We start from the raw sequence: 26,989 nt of genomic DNA, 5'->3' as shown, positions 1-26,989 counted from the left end.
GAATCACGTTAACTTCGTAAAATCGAATCAAAACGTATAGATTAGAGAAGGGGAGGGGAGGGTAGAATAGACTAGAGTAGAATAGAAGAGATTAGAGCAGAATATAAAGAATGGAATAGATTGGAAAAGAGTAGAGTCGAATAGACCGAATAGAGACGGATAGAGCTGAATGGAGGTGAATACAGCTGAAAAGAGTCGTATAGTGCCGAAAAGCACCTAATTGAGCTGAATCAAGCAGAATCACACCGACTGTAGCTGAATAGAGTCGTAGCCCATCGAATCCCATCGAATCACATCACTTTGGGTCAAATCGGGTCGAATCGCGTCAAATTACGTCGAATGTCATCGAATCACACCGAATCGCTTCGTATCACATCGATTAACTTCGAATTACATCGAATCTCATAGAATCCTGCTGAATCACGTCGAGTCGCATGGAATCTCTTCAAATGTCTTCGAATCCCATTGAATCCCTTCAGAGCTCGTCCAATTCCGTCGAATCCCATCAAATCACGTCGAACTGAATTGAATAGATTAAAGTAGGGTAGTTCTGGGTGGGGTGCAGTAGGGTAGGGTAGGGTAGAATAGAACAGAGTACAAGAGAATAGGAGAGAATGGTGTGGAATGGAATAGAATGGAGTTGAAAGGAGTCGAATAGAGACGGATAGAGATGAATAGAGTAGAAAACAGTGGAATAGAGCAGGATAGGGCCGAATAGGACCAAAGAAGGCCTAATCGAGCAGAATCGACACAATCTGAGCCAAATCGAGATGAATGGAGCGAAATCGAGCTGAATGGAGCCGATTCGAACCGAATTGAGCTGATTCAAGCCTAATCACTTCGAATCGCGTGGAAATGTGTCAAATAAAATCGAATCGAACAGATTAGAGAAGGGGAGGGGAGGGGAGCGGAGGGTAGAATAGAATAGAACAGTACTGAAGAGAAAGAATAGAATATAGTACAGTAGAGTAGAGCAAAGAAAAGTAGAGAAGAGTAGAGTAGAATTGAGTCGAATAGAGACAAATAGTGCAGCATATAGCTGAATAGAGCCAATTCGAGCCGAATCGAGCCAAATGGAAACAAAACAAGATGAATCGTGTCGAATTGCTTCGAACCGCGTCCAATCGAATCCGTTAGAATAGATTAGAGGAGGGTAGGGTAGGGTAGAAAAGAATAGAGTAGAATAGTGTAGAAAGGAGTAGAATGGAGCCAAATGGGGTTGACTAGAGACAGAGTAGAAAACAGTCGAATCGAGCTGAGTAGGGCCGAATAAGGCTGCACTGAGTTAAATCGAGTTGAAACGAGCAGAATCAAGCTGAATGGAGCTGATGGTGCCGAATGGAGCCGATTCAAGCACGATCGCGTCCAATTGCATCGAAATGCTTCGAATCGAATCAAATCGAATAGATTAGAAGAGAATAGGGTACGGTACGGTGTTTTAGGATGGGGTAGATGAAGGTAGACTATGGTACAGTAGACAAGAAAAGGCTAGAGTAGTAGCTTAGACTAATAAGCTGGACTAGTGAGCTAGACTAGGGGCGTAGATCAGTAGCCTAGACAACTAGCCTTGGACAGTACCCTTGCCTTGACAAGTACCCTGAGTTTGTTCCCTAAACTAGTACCCTTGCCTTAACTAGTAGCCTTATCTAGTAGCCTTACCTTAACTAGTACCCTGGCCTTAACTAGTACCCCTAACTAGTAGCCTTGCCTTAAGTAGTGGTCTTAAATACGACCCTTGTCTCAAACAGTACCCTCAACAAGTACCAGTGCCTTAACAAGTACCCTTAACTATTACCCTGGCATTAACTAGTACCATTAACTAATAAACCTTAGCTTAACTAGTACCCTTAACGAGTACCCTGGCATGAACTAGTAGCCGGAAATAGTACCCTTGCCCTAACTAGTACCCTTAATTACTACCCTTATTGAGTACTCCTAAGTAGTAGGGTACGGTACGGTCGGGTACCGTAGGGTAGGGTAGCATACGGTGGAACAGAGAAAATAGAATAGAACAGCATAGGTCAGGGTAGGTTAGTTTAGTGTAGGGTATGGTAGAGTAGCATGGGATGGAATAGGGAAAATAGAAAAAGAGAATAGGATACAACAGAATAGAATAGATTAGGATAGGGTACAGTGGGGTACGGTTCTGTAGAATAGGATAGTGTAGAATGGAATAGAATGGTGTGGAATGGAGTCGAATGGAGTCGAATAGAGATGAATAGAGCAGAAAAGAGTGGAATAGAGCTGAATAGCGCTGAACAGGGCCCCATACGGCCAAATCCAGCCGAATCAAGCCAAATCGAGCCGAATCGAGTCGAATCAACCAGATTCGAGCTGTATGGAGCCGAATGGAGCTGAAACAAGCCCAATAGAGACAAAAAAATGAACCGGGCCAAACTGAGCCAAATCACAACTAATCTCATCCTATTGCATCCCATTTCATTGAGTCCCATGAAATCCAACCAAAACCCATCGAATCTCATGGAATCTCACCGAATAACATTGAACTGTGTCAAATAGAGCAGAATGGTATGGAATTGAATGGAATCCAATTAAATTGAATAGATTAGAGTAGTGTAGGTTAGGCTGGGATTCGGTAGGTTAGGGCAGAGTAGAATAGAATAGAGGAGAACACAAAGAGTAGAATGGAGTAGAGTTGAGCAGAGTAGAATAGTCAGAGTCGAGCAGTGCCGACTATAGATGAATAGATCCAATTCAAGCTGAATCGAGTCAAATGGAGAGGAAATGAGACAAATCGTAATGAATCAAATTGATTAAAATCGATAAGAGTAGGGTAGGGTAGAAGAGAATAGAATAGTGCAGAATGCAGTAGAATGGAGTCGAATCGTGTGGAACGGAGTCGAATGGAGCCAAATAGAGACGATTAAAGTAGAAAAGAGCTGAATAGAGCCAAAAAGGGCTGAATAAGGTTGAATCGAGCCTAACTATGCTGAATTGAGCCGAATCGACCCGATTCAAGTCCAATAGAGCTAAATGGAGCCGATTCAAGCCTAATCACATGGAATCGCGTCGAAATGCATTGAAGTGAATTGAATAGATTAGAGTAGAGGGGGGTAGGGTAGGAGAGGTTTAGAAGAGAAGAGAAGAGAACACAACAGAAAGAATAGAATAGAATTAAGTAGAGTAGAAGAGAGTGAAATAGAGTTGAATAGAGGTGAATAGAGCCGAAAAGAGCCGAACAGAGCTGAATACACCCGAATCGACCAAATTCGAGGGGAATCAAGATGAAACATGTCGAATCGCTTTGAAATGTGTTGAATCGAATCAAATAGATTAGTGTAGGGCAGGTAAGGTTAGGGTAGGGTAGACTACGACAGAACTGAAAGAAAACAGTAGAGTAGAGAAAAGTAGGGTAGAGTAGACTAGAGACAAATAGAGTCGAATACTGCTGAACAGAGCCAAATAGAGCGGAAAAGAGCCGAGTAGAACCGAATTGAATCTAATGGAGGAAAAGGAGCTGAATCGAACCGATACGACCTAAATCAGGTCGAATCTCTTTCAAGTGTGTCACATAGAATCGAACAGATTACAGTAGGGTAAGGTAGGGTAGGGTAGGGTAGAATAGAATGCAGTAGAAAAGAACAGAAGAGAACTGAAAGAATAGAATAGGGTCGAGTAGTGTAGAGTATAGAAGAGTAGAGTAGAATAGAGTTCCATATTAACGAATAGAGCCAGAAAGAGCCGAAACGATAGAAATCAAGACGAATCGTGACGAATCCCGCGGAATCGTGCCGTATCGCTTCGAATCCCGTCGGATTGCATTGAATCCCATCGATTGAAGTCAAATCCAATCCAATCGATTAGAATAGACTACTACTCTAAAAACACATTTTTGTTTAGAGTCGCATAAAGTACAAGACAATAGAATAGAGTATGATGGAGTAGAATGCTGTAGAATGGAGTCGAATGGAGTCGAAAAGAGATAATAGAGTTGAGTAGAGTCTAATAGAGGAGAATAGAGCTGAATAGAGCCTATTAGAGCCGAATAGAACTTACTAGAGCCAAATGGAGCCGATTAGAGCCGAATCGAACAGATTTGAACTGAATGGGGATGAGTGGAGTGGAATGGAGCCGATTTGAGCCGAATCGCATCGAAATGCGTGGAAACGACTCAAGTAGAACAGATTAGAGTAGGGTAGGATAGAATAGAGAAGAATAGAATTGAACACAGTAGAACAGAAGAGAAAGAATACAATAGAATGGGGTAGAAAAAAGTAGAGGAGAGTAGAGTAAACAGAGTCGAATAGAGTCAAATCGAGCCGAATGGAGACGAAACAAGACAAATCACGTCGAATCCCATCGAATCAATTACAGTAAATTAGAGTACAGTAGAGTAGAATAGTGTAGAATGGAGTAGAATGGGGTGCGATGAAATCGAATGCAGTCGAAGAGAGTAGAAAAGATCCAAATAGAGCTAAATAGTGCCGAAGAGGGCCGAATCGAGCGGAATTGAGCCAAATCAAGCCAAACTGAGCCGAATCCAGTGAATCGAGCCTAATGGAGCCGAATGAAGCTGAATCGACACTATTCGATCCAAATGGACACGAATCTAAACGATATGACACGAATTGGGTCAAAATTCATCATATGGAATTGAATAGATTAGAGTAGGGGAGGTTCGGGTATGGTAGGGTTGGGTAGAATAGAGTAGAGTAGAATAGAATAAAACAGAATAGAACAGAACAGAACAATACAGAAAGAATACAGAAAAGAGTAGACTAGAGTACAGTAGAGGGGAATAGAGTGAGAATAGAGCCAAATCGAGCCGAATCGCGTCGAAATGGGTCGAATCGTATCCAATCAAACGGATGAGAATAGATTAGAGTTGGGTAGCATAAGGTACGGTAGAATAGAGTAGAATAGAACAGGATAGAAACCATACTACAGAATACATCAGCTAAGAGTAGACTAGAGTACAAACGAGTAGACTAGAGTACAATAGAGTCGAATAGAGTCGAATAGAACTGAATAGTGCCGAATGCAGACAAGAGGAGAGGAACCGCGTTGAATGGATTAGAGTTAGAGTAGGGTAGGTAGAGCAGAATAGAGTAGTGTAGAATGGTGTGGAATGAATAGAATGGAGTGAAATCGAGATGAATAGAGTAGAAAAGAGTCAAATAGAGCAGAATAGGGCCAATAAGGCCGATTCGAGCAGAATCGAAGCGATTCAATCCAAAACGAGCCAAATGGAGCCTAATTGAGCCGAAGAGAGCCAAATCGATCCGAATCACGTTAACTTCGTAAAATCGAATCAAAACGTATAGATTAGAGAAGGGGAGGGGAGGGTAGAATAGACTAGAGTAGAATAGAAGAGATTAGAGCAGAATATAAAGAATGGAATAGATTGGAAAAGAGTAGAGTCGAATAGACCGAATAGAGACGGATAGAGCTGAATGGAGGTGAATACAGCTGAAAAGAGTCGTATAGTGCCGAAAAGCACCTAATTGAGCTGAATCAAGCAGAATCACACCGACTGTAGCTGAATAGAGTCGTAGCCCATCGAATCCCATCGAATCACATCACTTTGGGTCAAATCGGGTCGAATCGCGTCAAATTACGTCGAATGTCATCGAATCACGCCGAATCGCTTCGTATCACATCGATTAACTTCGAATTACATCGAATCTCATAGAATCCTGCTGAATCACGTCGAGTCGCATGGAATCTCTTCAAATGTCTTCGAATCCCATTGAATCCCTTCAGAGCTCGTCCAATTCCGTCGAATCCCATCAAATCACGTCGAACTGAATTGAATAGATTAAAGTAGGGTAGTTCTGGGTGGGGTGCAGTAGGGTAGGGTAGGGTAGAATAGAACAGAGTACAAGAGAATAGGAGAGAATGGTGTGGAATGGAATAGAATGGAGTTGAAAGGAGTCGAATAGAGACGGATAGAGATGAATAGAGTAGAAAACAGTGGAATAGAGCAGGATAGGGCCGAATAGGACCAAAGAAGGCCTAATCGAGCAGAATCGACACAATCTGAGCCAAATCGAGATGAATGGAGCGAAATCGAGCTGAATGGAGCCGATTCGAACCGAATTGAGCTGATTCAAGCCTAATCACTTCGAATCGCGTGGAAATGTGTCAAATAAAATCGAATCGAACAGATTAGAGAAGGGGAGGGGAGGGGAGCGGAGGGTAGAATAGAATAGAACAGTACTGAAGAGAAAGAATAGAATATAGTACAGTAGAGTAGAGCAAAGAAAAGTAGAGAAGAGTAGAGTAGAATTGAGTCGAATAGAGACAAATAGTGCAGCATATAGCTGAATAGAGCCAATTCGAGCCGAATCGAGCCAAATGGAAACAAAACAAGATGAATCGTGTCGAATTGCTTCGAACCGCGTCCAATCGAATCCGTTAGAATAGATTAGAGGAGGGTAGGGTAGGGTAGAAAAGAATAGAGTAGAATAGTGTAGAAAGGAGTAGAATGGAGCCAAATGGGGTTGACTAGAGACAGAGTAGAAAACAGTCGAATCGAGCTGAGTAGGGCCGAATAAGGCTGCACTGAGTTAAATCGAGTTGAAACGAGCAGAATCAAGCTGAATGGAGCTGATGGTGCCGAATGGAGCCGATTCAAGCACGATCGCGTCCAATTGCATCGAAATGCTTCGAATCGAATCAAATCGAATAGATTAGAAGAGAATAGGGTACGGTACGGTATTTTAGGATGGGGTAGATGAAGGTAGACTATGGTACAGTAGACAAGAAAAGGCTAGAGTAGTAGCTTAGACTAATAAGCTGGACTAGTGAGCTAGACTAGGGGCGTAGATCAGTAGCCTAGACAACTAGCCTTGGACAGTACCCTTGCCTTGACAAGTACCCTGAGTTTGTTCCCTAAACTAGTACCCTTGCCTTAACTAGTAGCCTTATCTAGTAGCCTTACCTTAACTAGTACCCCGGCCTTAACTAGTACCCCTAACTAGTAGCCTTGCCTTAAGTAGTGGTCTTAAATACCACCCTTGTCTCAAACAGTACCCTCAACAAGTACCAGTGCCTTAACAAGTACCCTTAACTATTACCCTGGCATTAACTAGTACCATTAACTAATAAACCTTAGCTTAACTAGTACCCTTAACAAGTACCCTGGCATGAACTAGTAGCCGGAAATAGTACCCTTGCCCTAACTAGTACCCTTAATTACTACCCTTATTGAGTACTCCTAAGTAGTAGGGTACGGTACGGTCGGGTACCGTAGGGTAGGGTAGCATACGGTGGAACAGAGAAAATAGAATAGAACAGCATAGGTCAGGGTAGGTTAGTTTAGTGTAGGGTATGGTAGAGTAGCATGGGATGGAATAGGGAAAATAGAAAAAGAGAATAGGATACAACAGAATAGAATAGATTAGGATAGGGTACAGTGGGGTACGGTTCTGTAGAATAGGATAGTGTAGAATGGAATAGAATGGTGTGGAATGGAGTCGAATGGAGTCGAATAGAGATGAATAGAGCAGAAAAGAGTGGAATAGAGCTGAATAGCGCTGAACAGGGCCCCATACGGCCAAATCCAGCCGAATCAAGCCAAATCGAGCCGAATCGAGTCGAATCAACCAGATTCGAGCTGTATGGAGCCGAATGGAGCTGAAACAAGCCCAATAGAGACAAAAAAATGAACCGGGCCAAACTGAGCCAAATCACAACTAATCTCATCCTATTGCATCCCATTTCATTGAGTCCCATGAAATCCAACCAAAACCCATCGAATCTCATGGAATCTCACCGAATAACATTGAACTGTGTCAAATAGAGCAGAATGGTATGGAATTGAATGGAATCCAATTAAATTGAATAGATTAGAGTAGTGTAGGTTAGGCTGGGATTCGGTAGGTTAGGGCAGAGTAGAATAGAATAGAGGAGAACACAAAGAGTAGAATGGAGTAGAGTTGAGCAGAGTAGAATAGTCAGAGTCGAGCAGTGCCGACTATAGATGAATAGATCCAATTCAAGCTGAATCGAGTCAAATGGAGAGGAAATGAGACAAATCGTAATGAATCAAATTGATTAAAATCGATAAGAGTAGGGTAGGGTAGAAGAGAATAGAATAGTGCAGAATGCAGTAGAATGGAGTCGAATCGTGTGGAACGGAGTCGAATGGAGCCAAATAGAGACGATTAAAGTAGAAAAGAGCTGAATAGAGCCAAAAAGGGCTGAATAAGGTTGAATCGAGCCTAACTATGCTGAATTGAGCCGAATCGACCCGATTCAAGTCCAATAGAGCTAAATGGAGCCGATTCAAGCCTAATCACATGGAATCGCGTCGAAATGCATTGAAGTGAATTGAATAGATTAGAGTAGAGGGGGGTAGGGTAGGAGAGGTTTAGAAGAGAAGAGAAGAGAACACAACAGAAAGAATAGAATAGAATTAAGTAGAGTAGAAGAGAGTGAAATAGAGTTGAATAGAGGTGAATAGAGCCGAAAAGAGCCGAACAGAGCTGAATACACCCGAATCGACCAAATTCGAGGGGAATCAAGATGAAACATGTCGAATCGCTTTGAAATGTGTTGAATCGAATCAAATAGATTAGTGTAGGGCAGGTAAGGTTAGGGTAGGGTAGACTACGACAGAACTGAAAGAAAACAGTAGAGTAGAGAAAAGTAGGGTAGAGTAGACTAGAGACAAATAGAGTCGAATACTGCTGAACAGAGCCAAATAGAGCGGAAAAGAGCCGAGTAGAACCGAATTGAATCTAATGGAGGAAAAGGAGCTGAATCGAACCGATACGACCTAAATCAGGTCGAATCTCTTTCAAGTGTGTCACATAGAATCGAACAGATTACAGTAGGGTAAGGTAGGGTAGGGTAGGGTAGAATAGAATGCAGTAGAAAAGAACAGAAGAGAACTGAAAGAATAGAATAGGGTCGAGTAGTGTAGAGTATAGAAGAGTAGAGTAGAATAGAGTTCCATATTAACGAATAGAGCCAGAAAGAGCCGAAACGATAGAAATCAAGACGAATCGTGACGAATCCCGCGGAATCGTGCCGTATCGCTTCGAATCCCGTCAGATTGCATTGAATCCCATCGATTGAAGTCAAATCCAATCCAATCGATTAGAATAGACTACTACTCTAAAAAACACATTTTTGTTTAGAGTCACATAAAGTACAAGACAATAGAATAGAGTATGATGGAGTAGAATGCTGTAGAATGGAGTCGAATGGAGTCGAAAAGAGATAATAGAGTTGAGTAGAGTCTAATAGAGGAGAATAGAGCTGAATAGAGCCTATTAGAGCCGAATAGAACTTACTAGAGCCAAATGGAGCCGATTAGAGCCGAATCGAACAGATTTGAACTGAATGGGGATGAGTGGAGTGGAATGGAGCCGATTTGAGCCGAATCGCATCGAAATGCGTGGAAACGACTCAAGTAGAACAGATTAGAGTAGGGTAGGATAGAATAGAGAAGAATAGAATTGAACACAGTAGAACAGAAGAGAAAGAATACAATAGAATGGGGTAGAAAAAAGTAGAGGAGAGTAGAGTAAACAGAGTCGAATAGAGTCAAATCGAGCCGAATGGAGACGAAACAAGACAAATCACGTCGAATCCCATCGAATCAATTACAGTAAATTAGAGTACAGTAGAGTAGAATAGTGTAGAATGGAGTAGAATGGGGTGCGATGAAATCGAATGGAGTCGAAGAGAGTAGAAAAGATCCAAATAGAGCTAAATAGTGCCGAAGAGGGCCGAATCGAGCGGAATTGAGCCAAATCAAGCCAAACTGAGCCGAATCCAGTGAATCGAGCCTAATGGAGCCGAATGAAGCTGAATCGACACTATTCGATCCAAATGGACACGAATCTAAACGATATGACCCGAATTGGGTCAAAATTCATCATATGGAATTGAATAGATTAGAGTAGGGGAGGTTCGGGTATGGTAGGGTTGGGTAGAATAGAGTAGAGTAGAATAGAATAAAACAGAATAGAACAGAACAGAACAATACAGAAAGAATACAGAAAAGAGTAGACTAGAGTACAGTAGAGGGGAATAGAGTGAGAATAGAGCCAAATCGAGCCGAATCGCGTCGAAATGGGTCGAATCGTATCCAATCAAACGGATGAGAATAGATTAGAGTTGGGTAGCATAAGGTACGGTAGAATAGAGTAGAATAGAACAGGATAGAAACCATACTACAGAATACATCAGCTAAGAGTAGACTAGAGTACAAACGAGTAGACTAGAGTACAATAGAGTCGAATAGAGTCGAATAGAACTGAATAGTGCCGAATGCAGACAAGAGGAGAGGAACCGCGTTGAATGGATTAGAGTTAGAGTAGGGTAGGTAGAGCAGAATAGAGTAGTGTAGAATGGTGTGGAATGAATAGAATGGAGTGAAATCGAGATGAATAGAGTAGAAAAGAGTCAAATAGAGCAGAATAGGGCCAATAAGGCCGATTCGAGCAGAATCGAAGCGATTCAATCCAAAACGAGCCAAATGGAGCCTAATTGAGCCGAAGAGAGCCAAATCGATCCGAATCACGTTAACTTCGTAAAATCGAATCAAAACGTATAGATTAGAGAAGGGGAGGGGAGGGTAGAATAGACTAGAGTAGAATAGAAGAGATTAGAGCAGAATATAAAGAATGGAATAGATTGGAAAAGAGTAGAGTCGAATAGACCGAATAGAGACGGATAGAGCTGAATGGAGGTGAATACAGCTGAAAAGAGTCGTATAGTGCCGAAAAGCACCTAATTGAGCTGAATCAAGCAGAATCACACCGACTGTAGCTGAATAGAGTCGTAGCCCATCGAATCCCATCGAATCACATCACTTTGGGTCAAATCGGGTCGAATCGCGTCAAATTACGTCGAATGTCATCGAATCACACCGAATCGCTTCGTATCACATCGATTAACTTCGAATTACATCGAATCTCATAGAATCCTGCTGAATCACGTCGAGTCGCATGGAATCTCTTCAAATGTCTTCGAATCCCATTGAATCCCTTCAGAGCTCGTCCAATTCCGTCGAATCCCATCAAATCACGTCGAACTGAATTGAATAGATTAAAGTAGGGTAGTTCTGGGTGGGGTGCAGTAGGGTAGGGTAGGGTAGAATAGAACAGAGTACAAGAGAATAGGAGAGAATGGTGTGGAATGGAATAGAATGGAGTTGAAAGGAGTCGAATAGAGACGGATAGAGATGAATAGAGTAGAAAACAGTGGAATAGAGCAGGATAGGGCCGAATAGGACCAAAGAAGGCCTAATCGAGCAGAATCGACACAATCTGAGCCAAATCGAGATGAATGGAGCGAAATCGAGCTGAATGGAGCCGATTCGAACCGAATTGAGCTGATTCAAGCCTAATCACTTCGAATCGCGTGGAAATGTGTCAAATAAAATCGAATCGAACAGATTAGAGAAGGGGAGGGGAGGGGAGCGGAGGGTAGAATAGAATAGAACAGTACTGAAGAGAAAGAATAGAATATAGTACAGTAGAGTAGAGCAAAGAAAAGTAGAGAAGAGTAGAGTAGAATTGAGTCGAATAGAGACAAATAGTGCAGCATATAGCTGAATAGAGCCAATTCGAGCCGAATCGAGCCAAATGGAAACAAAACAAGATGAATCGTGTCGAATTGCTTCGAACCGCGTCCAATCGAATCCGTTAGAATAGATTAGAGGAGGGTAGGGTAGGGTAGAAAAGAATAGAGTAGAATAGTGTAGAAAGGAGTAGAATGGAGCCAAATGGGGTTGACTAGAGACAGAGTAGAAAACAGTCGAATCGAGCTGAGTAGGGCCGAATAAGGCTGCACTGAGTTAAATCGAGTTGAAACGAGCAGAATCAAGCTGAATGGAGCTGATGGTGCCGAATGGAGCCGATTCAAGCACGATCGCGTCCAATTGCATCGAAATGCTTCGAATCGAATCAAATCGAATAGATTAGAAGAGAATAGGGTACGGTACGGTGTTTTAGGATGGGGTAGATGAAGGTAGACTATGGTACAGTAGACAAGAAAAGGCTAGAGTAGTAGCTTAGACTAATAAGCTGGACTAGTGAGCTAGACTAGGGGCGTAGATCAGTAGCCTAGACAACTAGCCTTGGACAGTACCCTTGCCTTGACAAGTACCCTGAGTTTGTTCCCTAAACTAGTACCCTTGCCTTAACTAGTAGCCTTATCTAGTAGCCTTACCTTAACTAGTACCCTGGCCTTAACTAGTACCCCTAACTAGTAGCCTTGCCTTAAGTAGTGGTCTTAAATACGACCCTTGTCTCAAACAGTACCCTCAACAAGTACCAGTGCCTTAACAAGTACCCTTAACTATTACCCTGGCATTAACTAGTACCATTAACTAATAAACCTTAGCTTAACTAGTACCCTTAACGAGTACCCTGGCATGAACTAGTAGCCGGAAATAGTACCCTTGCCCTAACTAGTACCCTTAATTACTACCCTTATTGAGTACTCCTAAGTAGTAGGGTACGGTACGGTCGGGTACCGTAGGGTAGGGTAGCATACGGTGGAACAGAGAAAATAGAATAGAACAGCATAGGTCAGGGTAGGTTAGTTTAGTGTAGGGTATGGTAGAGTAGCATGGGATGGAATAGGGAAAATAGAAAAAGAGAATAGGATACAACAGAATAGAATAGATTAGGATAGGGTACAGTGGGGTACGGTTCTGTAGAATAGGATAGTGTAGAATGGAATAGAATGGTGTGGAATGGAGTCGAATGGAGTCGAATAGAGATGAATAGAGCAGAAAAGAGTGGAATAGAGCTGAATAGCGCTGAACAGGGCCCCATACGGCCAAATCCAGCCGAATCAAGCCAAATCGAGCCGAATCGAGTCGAATCAACCAGATTCGAGCTGTATGGAGCCGAATGGAGCTGAAACAAGCCCAATAGAGACAAAAAAATGAACCGGGCCAAACTGAGCCAAATCACAACTAATCTCATCCTATTGCATCCCATTTCATTGAGTCCCATGAAATCCAACCAAAACCCATCGAATCTCATGGAATCTCACCGAATAACATTGAACTGTGTCAAATAGAGCAGAATGGTATGGAATTGAATGGAATCCAATTAAATTGAATAGATTAGAGTAGTGTAGGTTAGGCTGGGATTCGGTAGGTTAGGGCAGAGTAGAATAGAATAGAGGAGAACACAAAGAGTAGAATGGAGTAGAGTTGAGCAGAGTAGAATAGTCAGAGTCGAGCAGTGCCGACTATAGATGAATAGATCCAATTCAAGCTGAATCGAGTCAAATGGAGAGGAAATGAGACAAATCGTAATGAATCAAATTGATTAAAATCGATAAGAGTAGGGTAGGGTAGAAGAGAATAGAATAGTGCAGAATGCAGTAGAATGGAGTCGAATCGTGTGGAACGGAGTCGAATGGAGCCAAATAGAGACGATTAAAGTAGAAAAGAGCTGAATAGAGCCAAAAAGGGCTGAATAAGGTTGAATCGAGCCTAACTATGCTGAATTGAGCCGAATCGACCCGATTCAAGTCCAATAGAGCTAAATGGAGCCGATTCAAGCCTAATCACATGGAATCGCGTCGAAATGCATTGAAGTGAATTGAATAGATTAGAGTAGAGGGGGGTAGGGTAGGAGAGGTTTAGAAGAGAAGAGAAGAGAACACAACAGAAAGAATAGAATAGAATTAAGTAGAGTAGAAGAGAGTGAAATAGAGTTGAATAGAGGTGAATAGAGCCGAAAAGAGCCGAACAGAGCTGAATACACCCGAATCGACCAAATTCGAGGGGAATCAAGATGAAACATGTCGAATCGCTTTGAAATGTGTTGAATCGAATCAAATAGATTAGTGTAGGGCAGGTAAGGTTAGGGTAGGGTAGACTACGACAGAACTGAAAGAAAACAGTAGAGTAGAGAAAAGTAGGGTAGAGTAGACTAGAGACAAATAGAGTCGAATACTGCTGAACAGAGCCAAATAGAGCGGAAAAGAGCCGAGTAGAACCGAATTGAATCTAATGGAGGAAAAGGAGCTGAATCGAACCGATACGACCTAAATCAGGTCGAATCTCTTTCAAGTGTGTCACATAGAATCGAACAGATTACAGTAGGGTAAGGTAGGGTAGGGTAGGGTAGAATAGAATGCAGTAGAAAAGAACAGAAGAGAACTGAAAGAATAGAATAGGGTCGAGTAGTGTAGAGTATAGAAGAGTAGAGTAGAATAGAGTTCCATATTAACGAATAGAGCCAGAAAGAGCCGAAACGATAGAAATCAAGACGAATCGTGACGAATCCCGCGGAATCGTGCCGTATCGCTTCGAATCCCGTCGGATTGCATTGAATCCCATCGATTGAAGTCAAATCCAATCCAATCGATTAGAATAGACTACTACTCTAAAAACACATTTTTGTTTAGAGTCGCATAAAGTACAAGACAATAGAATAGAGTATGATGGAGTAGAATGCTGTAGAATGGAGTCGAATGGAGTCGAAAAGAGATAATAGAGTTGAGTAGAGTCTAATAGAGGAGAATAGAGCTGAATAGAGCCTATTAGAGCCGAATAGAACTTACTAGAGCCAAATGGAGCCGATTAGAGCCGAATCGAACAGATTTGAACTGAATGGGGATGAGTGGAGTGGAATGGAGCCGATTTGAGCCGAATCGCATCGAAATGCGTGGAAACGACTCAAGTAGAACAGATTAGAGTAGGGTAGGATAGAATAGAGAAGAATAGAATTGAACACAGTAGAACAGAAGAGAAAGAATACAATAGAATGGGGTAGAAAAAAGTAGAGGAGAGTAGAGTAAACAGAGTCGAATAGAGTCAAATCGAGCCGAATGGAGACGAAACAAGACAAATCACGTCGAATCCCATCGAATCAATTACAGTAAATTAGAGTACAGTAGAGTAGAATAGTGTAGAATGGAGTAGAATGGGGTGCGATGAAATCGAATGGAGTCGAAGAGAGTAGAAAAGATCCAAATAGAGCTAAATAGTGCCGAAGAGGGCCGAATCGAGCGGAATTGAGCCAAATCAAGCCAAACTGAGCCGAATCCAGTGAATCGAGCCTAATGGAGCCGAATGAAGCTGAATCGACACTATTCGATCCAAATGGACACGAATCTAAACGATATGACCCGAATTGGGTCAAAATTCATCATATGGAATTGAATAGATTAGAGTAGGGGAGGTTCGGGTATGGTAGGGTTGGGTAGAATAGAGTAGAGTAGAATAGAATAAAACAGAATAGAACAGAACAGAACAATACAGAAAGAATACAGAAAAGAGTAGACTAGAGTACAGTAGAGGGGAATAGAGTGAGAATAGAGCCAAATCGAGCCGAATCGCGTCGAAATGGGTCGAATCGTATCCAATCAAACGGATGAGAATAGATTAGAGTTGGGTAGCATAAGGTACGGTAGAATAGAGTAGAATAGAACAGGATAGAAACCATACTACAGAATACATCAGCTAAGAGTAGACTAGAGTACAAACGAGTAGACTAGAGTACAATAGAGTCGAATAGAGTCGAATAGAACTGAATAGTGCCGAATGCAGACAAGAGGAGAGGAACCGCGTTGAATGGATTAGAGTTAGAGTAGGGTAGGTAGAGCAGAATAGAGTAGTGTAGAATGGTGTGGAATGAATAGAATGGAGTGAAATCGAGATGAATAGAGTAGAAAAGAGTCAAATAGAGCAGAATAGGGCCAATAAGGCCGATTCGAGCAGAATCGAAGCGATTCAATCCAAAACGAGCCAAATGGAGCCTAATTGAGCCGAAGAGAGCCAAATCGATCCGAATCACGTTAACTTCGTAAAATCGAATCAAAACGTATAGATTAGAGAAGGGGAGGGGAGGGTAGAATAGACTAGAGTAGAATAGAAGAGATTAGAGCAGAATATAAAGAATGGAATAGATTGGAAAAGAGTAGAGTCGAATAGACCGAATAGAGACGGATAGAGCTGAATGGAGGTGAATACAGCTGAAAAGAGTCGTATAGTGCCGAAAAGCACCTAATTGAGCTGAATCAAGCAGAATCACACCGACTGTAGCTGAATAGAGTCGTAGCCCATCGAATCCCATCGAATCACATCACTTTGGGTCAAATCGGGTCGAATCGCGTCAAATTACGTCGAATGTCATCGAATCACGCCGAATCGCTTCGTATCACATCGATTAACTTCGAATTACATCGAATCTCATAGAATCCTGCTGAATCACGTCGAGTCGCATGGAATCTCTTCAAATGTCTTCGAATCCCATTGAATCCCTTCAGAGCTCGTCCAATTCCGTCGAATCCCATCAAATCACGTCGAACTGAATTGAATAGATTAAAGTAGGGTAGTTCTGGGTGGGGTGCAGTAGGGTAGGGTAGGGTAGAATAGAACAGAGTACAAGAGAATAGGAGAGAATGGTGTGGAATGGAATAGAATGGAGTTGAAAGGAGTCGAATAGAGACGGATAGAGATGAATAGAGTAGAAAACAGTGGAATAGAGCAGGATAGGGCCGAATAGGACCAAAGAAGGCCTAATCGAGCAGAATCGACACAATCTGAGCCAAATCGAGATGAATGGAGCGAAATCGAGCTGAATGGAGCCGATTCGAACCGAATTGAGCTGATTCAAGCCTAATCACTTCGAATCGCGTGGAAATGTGTCAAATAAAATCGAATCGAACAGATTAGAGAAGGGGAGGGGAGGGGAGCGGAGGGTAGAATAGAATAGAACAGTACTGAAGAGAAAGAATAGAATATAGTACAGTAGAGTAGAGCAAAGAAAAGTAGAGAAGAGTAGAGTAGAATTGAGTCGAATAGAGACAAATAGTGCAGCATATAGCTGAATAGAGCCAATTCGAGCCGAATCGAGCCAAATGGAAACAAAACAAGATGAATCGTGTCGAATTGCTTCGAACCGCGTCCAATCGAATCCGTTAGAATAGATTAGAGGAGGGTAGGGTAGGGTAGAAAAGAATAGAGTAGAATAGTGTAGAAAGGAGTAGAATGGAGCCAAATGGGGTTGACTAGAGACAGAGTAGAAAACAGTCGAATCGAGCTGAGTAGGGCCGAATAAGGCTGCACTGAGTTAAATCGAGTTGAAACGAGCAGAATCAAGCTGAATGGAGCTGATGGTGCCGAATGGAGCCGATTCAAGCACGATCGCGTCCAATTGCATCGAAATGCTTTGAATCGAATCAAATCGAATAGATTAGAAGAGAATAGGGTATGGTACGGTGTTTTAGGATGGGGTAGATGAAGGTAGACTATGGTACAGTAGACAAGAAAAGGCTAGAGTAGTAGCTTAGACTAATAAGCTGGACTAGTGAGCTAGACTAGGGGCGTAGATCAGTAGCCTAGACAACCAGCCTTGGACAGTACCCTTGCCTTGACAAGTACCCTGAGTTTGTTCCCTAAACTAGTACCCTTGCCTTAACTAGTAGCCTTATCTAGTAGCCTTACCTTAACTAGTACCCTGGCCTTAACTAGTACTAGTACCCCTAACTAGTAGCCTTGCCTTAAGTAGTGGTCTTAAATACGACCCTTGTCTCAAACAGTACCCTCAACAAGTACCAGTGCCTTAACAAGTACCCTTAACTATTACCCTGGCATTAACTAGTACCATTAACTAATAAACCTTAGCTTAACTAGTACCCTTAACGAGTACCCTGGCATGAACTAGTAGCCGGAAATAGTACCCTTGCCCTAACTAGTACCCTTAATTACTACCCTTATTGAGTACTCCTAAGTAGTAGGGTACGGTATGGTCGGGTACCGTAGGGTAGGGTAGCATACGGTGGAACAGAGAAAATAGAATAGAACAGCATAGGTCAGGGTAGGTTAGTTTAGTGTAGGGTATGGTAGAGTAGCATGGGATGGAATAGGGAAAATAGAAAAAGAGAATAGGATACAACAGAATAGAATAGATTAGGATAGGGTACAGTGGGGTACGGTTCTGTAGAATAGGATAGTGTAGAATGGAATAGAATGGTGTGGAATGGAGTCGAATGGAGTCGAATAGAGATGAATAGAGCAGAAAAGAGTGGAATAGAGCTGAATAGCGCTGAACAGGGCCCCATACGGCCAAATCCAGCCGAATCAAGCCAAATCGAGCCGAATCGAGTCGAATCAACCAGATTCGAGCTGTATGGAGCCGAATGGAGCTGAAACAAGCCCAATAGAGACAAAAAAATGAACCGGGCCAAACTGAGCCAAATCACAACTAATCTCATCCTATTGCATCCCATTTCATTGAGTCCCATGAAATCCAACCAAAACCCATCGAATCTCATGGAATCTCACCGAATAACATTGAACTGTGTCAAATAGAGCAGAATGGTATGGAATTGAATGGAATCCAATTAAATTGAATAGATTAGAGTAGTGTAGGTTAGGCTGGGATTCGGTAGGTTAGGGCAGAGTAGAATAGAATAGAGGAGAACACAAAGAGTAGAATGGAGTAGAGTTGAGCAGAGTAGAATAGTCAGAGTCGAGCAGTGCCGACTATAGATGAATAGATCCAATTCAAGCTGAATCGAGTCAAATGGAGAGGAAATGAGACAAATCGTAATGAATCAAATTGATTAAAATCGATAAGAGTAGGGTAGGGTAGAAGAGAATAGAATAGTGCAGAATGCAGTAGAATGGAGTCGAATCGTGTGGAACGGAGTCGAATGGAGCCAAATAGAGACGATTAAAGTAGAAAAGAGCTGAATAGAGCCAAAAAGGGCTGAATAAGGTTGAATCGAGCCTAACTATGCTGAATTGAGCCGAATCGACCCGATTCAAGTCCAATAGAGCTAAATGGAGCCGATTCAAGCCTAATCACATGGAATCGCGTCGAAATGCATTGAAGTGAATTGAATAGATTAGAGTAGAGGGGGGTAGGGTAGGAGAGGTTTAGAAGAGAAGAGAAGAGAACACAACAGAAAGAATAGAATAGAATTAAGTAGAGTAGAAGAGAGTGAAATAGAGTTGAATAGAGGTGAATAGAGCCGAAAAGAGCCGAACAGAGCTGAATACACCCGAATCGACCAAATTCGAGGGGAATCAAGATGAAACATGTCGAATCGCTTTGAAATGTGTTGAATCGAATCAAATAGATTAGTGTAGGGCAGGTAAGGTTAGGGTAGGGTAGACTACGACAGAACTGAAAGAAAACAGTAGAGTAGAGAAAAGTAGGGTAGAGTAGACTAGAGACAAATAGAGTCGAATACTGCTGAACAGAGCCAAATAGAGCGGAAAAGAGCCGAGTAGAACCGAATTGAATCTAATGGAGGAAAAGGAGCTGAATCGAACCGATACGACCTAAATCAGGTCGAATCTCTTTCAAGTGTGTCACATAGAATCGAACAGATTACAGTAGGGTAAGGTAGGGTAGGGTAGGGTAGAATAGAATGCAGTAGAAAAGAACAGAAGAGAACTGAAAGAATAGAATAGGGTCGAGTAGTGTAGAGTATAGAAGAGTAGAGTAGAATAGAGTTCCATATTAACGAATAGAGCCAGAAAGAGCCGAAACGATAGAAATCAAGACGAATCGTGACGAATCCCGCGGAATCGTGCCGTATCGCTTCGAATCCCGTCAGATTGCATTGAATCCCATCGATTGAAGTCAAATCCAATCCAATCGATTAGAATAGACTACTACTCTAAAAAACACATTTTTGTTTAGAGTCACATAAAGTACAAGACAATAGAATAGAGTATGATGGAGTAGAATGCTGTAGAATGGAGTCGAATGGAGTCGAAAAGAGATAATAGAGTTGAGTAGAGTCTAATAGAGGAGAATAGAGCTGAATAGAGCCTATTAGAGCCGAATAGAACTTACTAGAGCCAAATGGAGCCGATTAGAGCCGAATCGAACAGATTTGAACTGAATGGGGATGAGTGGAGTGGAATGGAGCCGATTTGAGCCGAATCGCATCGAAATGCGTGGAAACGACTCAAGTAGAACAGATTAGAGTAGGGTAGGATAGAATAGAGAAGAATAGAATTGAACACAGTAGAACAGAAGAGAAAGAATACAATAGAATGGGGTAGAAAAAAGTAGAGGAGAGTAGAGTAAACAGAGTCGAATAGAGTCAAATCGAGCCGAATGGAGACGAAACAAGACAAATCACGTCGAATCCCATCGAATCAATTACAGTAAATTAGAGTACAGTAGAGTAGAATAGTGTAGAATGGAGTAGAATGGGGTGCGATGAAATCGAATGGAGTCGAAGAGAGTAGAAAAGATCCAAATAGAGCTAAATAGTGCCGAAGAGGGCCGAATCGAGCGGAATTGAGCCAAATCAAGCCAAACTGAGCCGAATCCAGTGAATCGAGCCTAATGGAGCCGAATGAAGCTGAATCGACACTATTCGATCCAAATGGACACGAATCTAAACGATATGACCCGAATTGGGTCAAAATTCATCATATGGAATTGAATAGATTAGAGTAGGGGAGGTTCGGGTATGGTAGGGTTGGGTAGAATAGAGTAGAGTAGAATAGAATAAAACAGAATAGAACAGAACAGAACAATACAGAAAGAATACAGAAAAGAGTAGACTAGAGTACAGTAGAGGGGAATAGAGTGAGAATAGAGCCAAATCGAGCCGAATCGCGTCGAAATGGGTCGAATCGTATCCAATCAAACGGATGAGAATAGATTAGAGTTGGGTAGCATAAGGTACGGTAGAATAGAGTAGAATAGAACAGGATAGAAACCATACTACAGAATACATCAGCTAAGAGTAGACTAGAGTACAAACGAGTAGACTAGAGTACAATAGAGTCGAATAGAGTCGAATAGAACTGAATAGTGCCGAATGCAGACAAGAGGAGAGGAACCGCGTTGAATGGATTAGAGTTAGAGTAGGGTAGGTAGAGCAGAATAGAGTAGTGTAGAATGGTGTGGAATGAATAGAATGGAGTGAAATCGAGATGAATAGAGTAGAAAAGAGTCAAATAGAGCAGAATAGGGCCAATAAGGCCGATTCGAGCAGAATCGAAGCGATTCAATCCAAAACGAGCCAAATGGAGCCTAATTGAGCCGAAGAGAGCCAAATCGATCCGAATCACGTTAACTTCGTAAAATCGAATCAAAACGTATAGATTAGAGAAGGGGAGGGGAGGGTAGAATAGACTAGAGTAGAATAGAAGAGATTAGAGCAGAATATAAAGAATGGAATAGATTGGAAAAGAGTAGAGTCGAATAGACCGAATAGAGACGGATAGAGCTGAATGGAGGTGAATACAGCTGAAAAGAGTCGTATAGTGCCGAAAAGCACCTAATTGAGCTGAATCAAGCAGAATCACACCGACTGTAGCTGAATAGAGTCGTAGCCCATCGAATCCCATCGAATCACATCACTTTGGGTCAAATCGGGTCGAATCGCGTCAAATTACGTCGAATGTCATCGAATCACACCGAATCGCTTCGTATCACATCGATTAACTTCGAATTACATCGAATCTCATAGAATCCTGCTGAATCACGTCGAGTCGCATGGAATCTCTTCAAATGTCTTCGAATCCCATTGAATCCCTTCAGAGCTCGTCCAATTCCGTCGAATCCCATCAAATCACGTCGAACTGAATTGAATAGATTAAAGTAGGGTAGTTCTGGGTGGGGTGCAGTAGGGTAGGGTAGGGTAGAATAGAACAGAGTACAAGAGAATAGGAGAGAATGGTGTGGAATGGAATAGAATGGAGTTGAAAGGAGTCGAATAGAGACGGATAGAGATGAATAGAGTAGAAAACAGTGGAATAGAGCAGGATAGGGCCGAATAGGACCAAAGAAGGCCTAATCGAGCAGAATCGACACAATCTGAGCCAAATCGAGATGAATGGAGCGAAATCGAGCTGAATGGAGCCGATTCGAACCGAATTGAGCTGATTCAAGCCTAATCACTTCGAATCGCGTGGAAATGTGTCAAATAAAATCGAATCGAACAGATTAGAGAAGGGGAGGGGAGGGGAGCGGAGGGTAGAATAGAATAGAACAGTACTGAAGAGAAAGAATAGAATATAGTACAGTAGAGTAGAGCAAAGAAAAGTAGAGAAGAGTAGAGTAGAATTGAGTCGAATAGAGACAAATAGTGCAGCATATAGCTGAATAGAGCCAATTCGAGCCGAATCGAGCCAAATGGAAACAAAACAAGATGAATCGTGTCGAATTGCTTCGAACCGCGTCCAATCGAATCCGTTAGAATAGATTAGAGGAGGGTAGGGTAGGGTAGAAAAGAATAGAGTAGAATAGTGTAGAAAGGAGTAGAATGGAGCCAAATGGGGTTGACTAGAGACAGAGTAGAAAACAGTCGAATCGAGCTGAGTAGGGCCGAATAAGGCTGCACTGAGTTAAATCGAGTTGAAACGAGCAGAATCAAGCTGAATGGAGCTGATGGTGCCGAATGGAGCCGATTCAAGCACGATCGCGTCCAATTGCATCGAAATGCTTCGAATCGAATCAAATCGAATAGATTAGAAGAGAATAGGGTACGGTACGGTGTTTTAGGATGGGGTAGATGAAGGTAGACTATGGTACAGTAGACAAGAAAAGGCTAGAGTAGTAGCTTAGACTAATAAGCTGGACTAGTGAGCTAGACTAGGGGCGTAGATCAGTAGCCTAGACAACTAGCCTTGGACAGTACCCTTGCCTTGACAAGTACCCTGAGTTTGTTCCCTAAACTAGTACCCTTGCCTTAACTAGTAGCCTTATCTAGTAGCCTTACCTTAACTAGTACCCTGGCCTTAACTAGTACCCCTAACTAGTAGCCTTGCCTTAAGTAGTGGTCTTAAATACGACCCTTGTCTCAAACAGTACCCTCAACAAGTACCAGTGCCTTAACAAGTACCCTTAACTATTACCCTGGCATTAACTAGTACCATTAACTAATAAACCTTAGCTTAACTAGTACCCTTAACGAGTACCCTGGCATGAACTAGTAGCCGGAAATAGTACCCTTGCCCTAACTAGTACCCTTAATTACTACCCTTATTGAGTACTCCTAAGTAGTAGGGTACGGTACGGTCGGGTACCGTAGGGTAGGGTAGCATACGGTGGAACAGAGAAAATAGAATAGAACAGCATAGGTCAGGGTAGGTTAGTTTAGTGTAGGGTATGGTAGAGTAGCATGGGATGGAATAGGGAAAATAGAAAAAGAGAATAGGATACAACAGAATAGAATAGATTAGGATAGGGTACAGTGGGGTACGGTTCTGTAGAATAGGATAGTGTAGAATGGAATAGAATGGTGTGGAATGGAGTCGAATGGAGTCGAATAGAGATGAATAGAGCAGAAAAGAGTGGAATAGAGCTGAATAGCGCTGAACAGGGCCCCATACGGCCAAATCCAGCCGAATCAAGCCAAATCGAGCCGAATCGAGTCGAATCAACCAGATTCGAGCTGTATGGAGCCGAATGGAGCTGAAACAAGCCCAATAGAGACAAAAAAATGAACCGGGCCAAACTGAGCCAAATCACAACTAATCTCATCCTATTGCATCCCATTTCATTGAGTCCCATGAAATCCAACCAAAACCCATCGAATCTCATGGAATCTCACCGAATAACATTGAACTGTGTCAAATAGAGCAGAATGGTATGGAATTGAATGGAATTCAATTAAATTGAATAGATTAGAGTAGTGTAGGTTAGGCTGGGATTCGGTAGGTTAGGGCAGAGTAGAATAGAATAGAGGAGAACACAAAGAGTAGAATGGAGTAGAGTTGAGCAGAGTAGAATAGTCAGAGTCGAGCAGTGCCGACTATAGATGAATAGATCCAATTCAAGCTGAATCGAGTCAAATGGAGAGGAAATGAGACAAATCGTAATGAATCAAATTGATTAAAATCGATAAGAGTAGGGTAGGGTAGAAGAGAATAGAATAGTGCAGAATGCAGTAGAATGGAGTCGAATCATGTGGAACGGAGTCGAATGGAGCCAAATAGAGACGATTAAAGTAGAAAAGAGCTGAATAGAGCCAAAAAGGGCTGAATAAGGTTGAATCGAGCCTAACTATGCTGAATTGAGCCGAATCGACCCGATTCAAGTCCAATAGAGCTAAATGGAGCCGATTCAAGCCTAATCACATGGAATCGCGTCGAAATGCATTGAAGTGAATTGAATAGATTAGAGTAGAGGGGGGTAGGGTAGGAGAGGTTTAGAAGAGAAGAGAAGAGAACACAACAGAAAGAATAGAATAGAATTAAGTAGAGTAGAAGAGAGTGAAATAGAGTTGAATAGAGGTGAATAGAGCCGAAAAGAGCCGAACAGAGCTGAATACACCCGAATCGACCAAATTCGAGGGGAATCAAGATGAAACATGTCGAATCGCTTTGAAATGTGTTGAATCGAATCAAATAGATTAGTGTAGGGCAGGTAAGGTTAGGGTAGGGTAGACTACGACAGAACTGAAAGAAAACAGTAGAGTAGAGAAAAGTAGGGTAGAGTAGACTAGAGACAAATAGAGTCGAATACTGCTGAACAGAGCCAAATAGAGCGGAAAAGAGCCGAGTAGAACCGAATTGAATCTAATGGAGGAAAAGGAGCTGAATCGAACCGATACGACCTAAATCAGGTCGAATCTCTTTCAAGTGTGTCACATAGAATCGAACAGATTACAGTAGGGTAAGGTAGGGTAGGGTAGGGTAGAATAGAATGCAGTAGAAAAGAACAGAAGAGAACTGAAAGAATAGAATAGGGTCGAGTAGTGTAGAGTATAGAAGAGTAGAGTAGAATAGAGTTCCATATTAACGAATAGAGCCAGAAAGAGCCGAAACGATAGAAATCAAGACGAATCGTGACGAATCCCGCGGAATCGTGCCGTATCGCTTCGAATCCCGTCGGATTGCATTGAATCCCATCGATTGAAGTCAAATCCAATCCAATCGATTAGAATAGACTACTACTCTAAAAACACATTTTTGTTTAGAGTCGCATAAAGTACAAGACAATAGAATAGAGTATGATGGAGTAGAATGCTGTAGAATGGAGTCGAATGGAGTCGAAAAGAGATAATAGAGTTGAGTAGAGTCTAATAGAGGAGAATAGAGCTGAATAGAGCCTATTAGAGCCGAATAGAACTTACTAGAGCCAAATGGAGCCGATTAGAGCCGAATCGAACAGATTTGAACTGAATGGGGATGAGTGGAGTGGAATGGAGCCGATTTGAGCCGAATCGCATCGAAATGCGTGGAAACGACTCAAGTAGAACAGATTAGAGTAGGGTAGGATAGAATAGAGAAGAATAGAATTGAACACAGTAGAACAGAAGAGAAAGAATACAATAGAATGGGGTAGAAAAAAGTAGAGGAGAGTAGAGTAAACAGAGTCGAATAGAGTCAAATCGAGCCGAATGGAGACGAAACAAGACAAATCACGTCGAATCCCATCGAATCAATTACAGTAAATTAGAGTACAGTAGAGTAGAATAGTGTAGAATGGAGTAGAATGGGGTGCGATGAAATCGAATGGAGTCGAAGAGAGTAGAAAAGATCCAAATAGAGCTAAATAGTGCCGAAGAGGGCCGAATCGAGCGGAATTGAGCCAAATCAAGCCAAACTGAGCCGAATCCAGTGAATCGAGCCTAATGGAGCCGAATGAAGCTGAATCGACACTATTCGATCCAAATGGACACGAATCTAAACGATATGACCCGAATTGGGTCAAAATTCATCATATGGAATTGAATAGATTAGAGTAGGGGAGGTTCGGGTATGGTAGGGTTGGGTAGAATAGAGTAGAGTAGAATAGAATAAAACAGAATAGAACAGAACAGAACAATACAGAAAGAATACAGAAAAGAGTAGACTAGAGTACAGTAGAGGGGAATAGAGTGAGAATAGAGCCAAATCGAGCCGAATCGCGTCGAAATGGGTCGAATCGTATCCAATCAAACGGATGAGAATAGATTAGAGTTGGGTAGCATAAGGTACGGTAGAATAGAGTAGAATAGAACAGGATAGAAACCATACTACAGAATACATCAGCTAAGAGTAGACTAGAGTACAAACGAGTAGACTAGAGTACAATAGAGTCGAATAGAGTCGAATAGAACTGAATAGTGCCGAATGCAGACAAGAGGAGAGGAACCGCGTTGAATGGATTAGAGTTAGAGTAGGGTAGGTAGAGCAGAATAGAGTAGTGTAGAATGGTGTGGAATGAATAGAATGGAGTGAAATCGAGATGAATAGAGTAGAAAAGAGTCAAATAGAGCAGAATAGGGCCAATAAGGCCGATTCGAGCAGAATCGAAGCGATTCAATCCAAAACGAGCCAAATGGAGCCTAATTGAGCCGAAGAGAGCCAAATCGATCCGAATCACGTTAACTTCGTAAAATCGAATCAAAACGTATAGATTAGAGAAGGGGAGGGGAGGGTAGAATAGACTAGAGTAGAATAGAAGAGATTAGAGCAGAATATAAAGAATGGAATAGATTGGAAAAGAGTAGAGTCGAATAGACCGAATAGAGACGGATAGAGCTGAATGGAGGTGAATACAGCTGAAAAGAGTCGTATAGTGCCGAAAAGCACCTAATTGAGCCGAATCAAGCAGAATCACACCGACTGTAGCTGAATAGAGTCGTAGCCCATCGAATCCCATCGAATCACATCACTTTGGGTCAAATCGGGTCGAATCGCGTCAAATTACGTCGAATGTCATCGAATCACGCCGAATCGCTTCGTATCACATCGATTAACTTCGAATTACATCGAATCTCATAGAATCCTGCTGAATCACGTCGAGTCGCATGGAATCTCTTCAAATGTCTTCGAATCCCATTGAATCCCTTCAGAGCTCGTCCAATTCCGTCGAATCCCATCAAATCACGTCGAACTGAATTGAATAGATTAAAGTAGGGTAGTTCTGGGTGGGGTGCAGTAGGGTAGGGTAGGGTAGAATAGAACAGAGTACAAGAGAATAGGAGAGAATGGTGTGGAATGGAATAGAATGGAGTTGAAAGGAGTCGAATAGAGACGGATAGAGATGAATAGAGTAGAAAACAGTGGAATAGAGCAGGATAGGGCCGAATAGGACCAAAGAAGGCCTAATCGAGCAGAATCGACACAATC

The sequence above is a fragment of the Elephas maximus genome, chromosome 25 (assembly GCF_024166365.1).
Source record: "Elephas maximus indicus isolate mEleMax1 chromosome 25, mEleMax1 primary haplotype, whole genome shotgun sequence".
Taxonomy (NCBI): Eukaryota; Metazoa; Chordata; class Mammalia; order Proboscidea; family Elephantidae; genus Elephas; species Elephas maximus.
Note: the sequence above shows the minus strand (reverse complement) of the source record.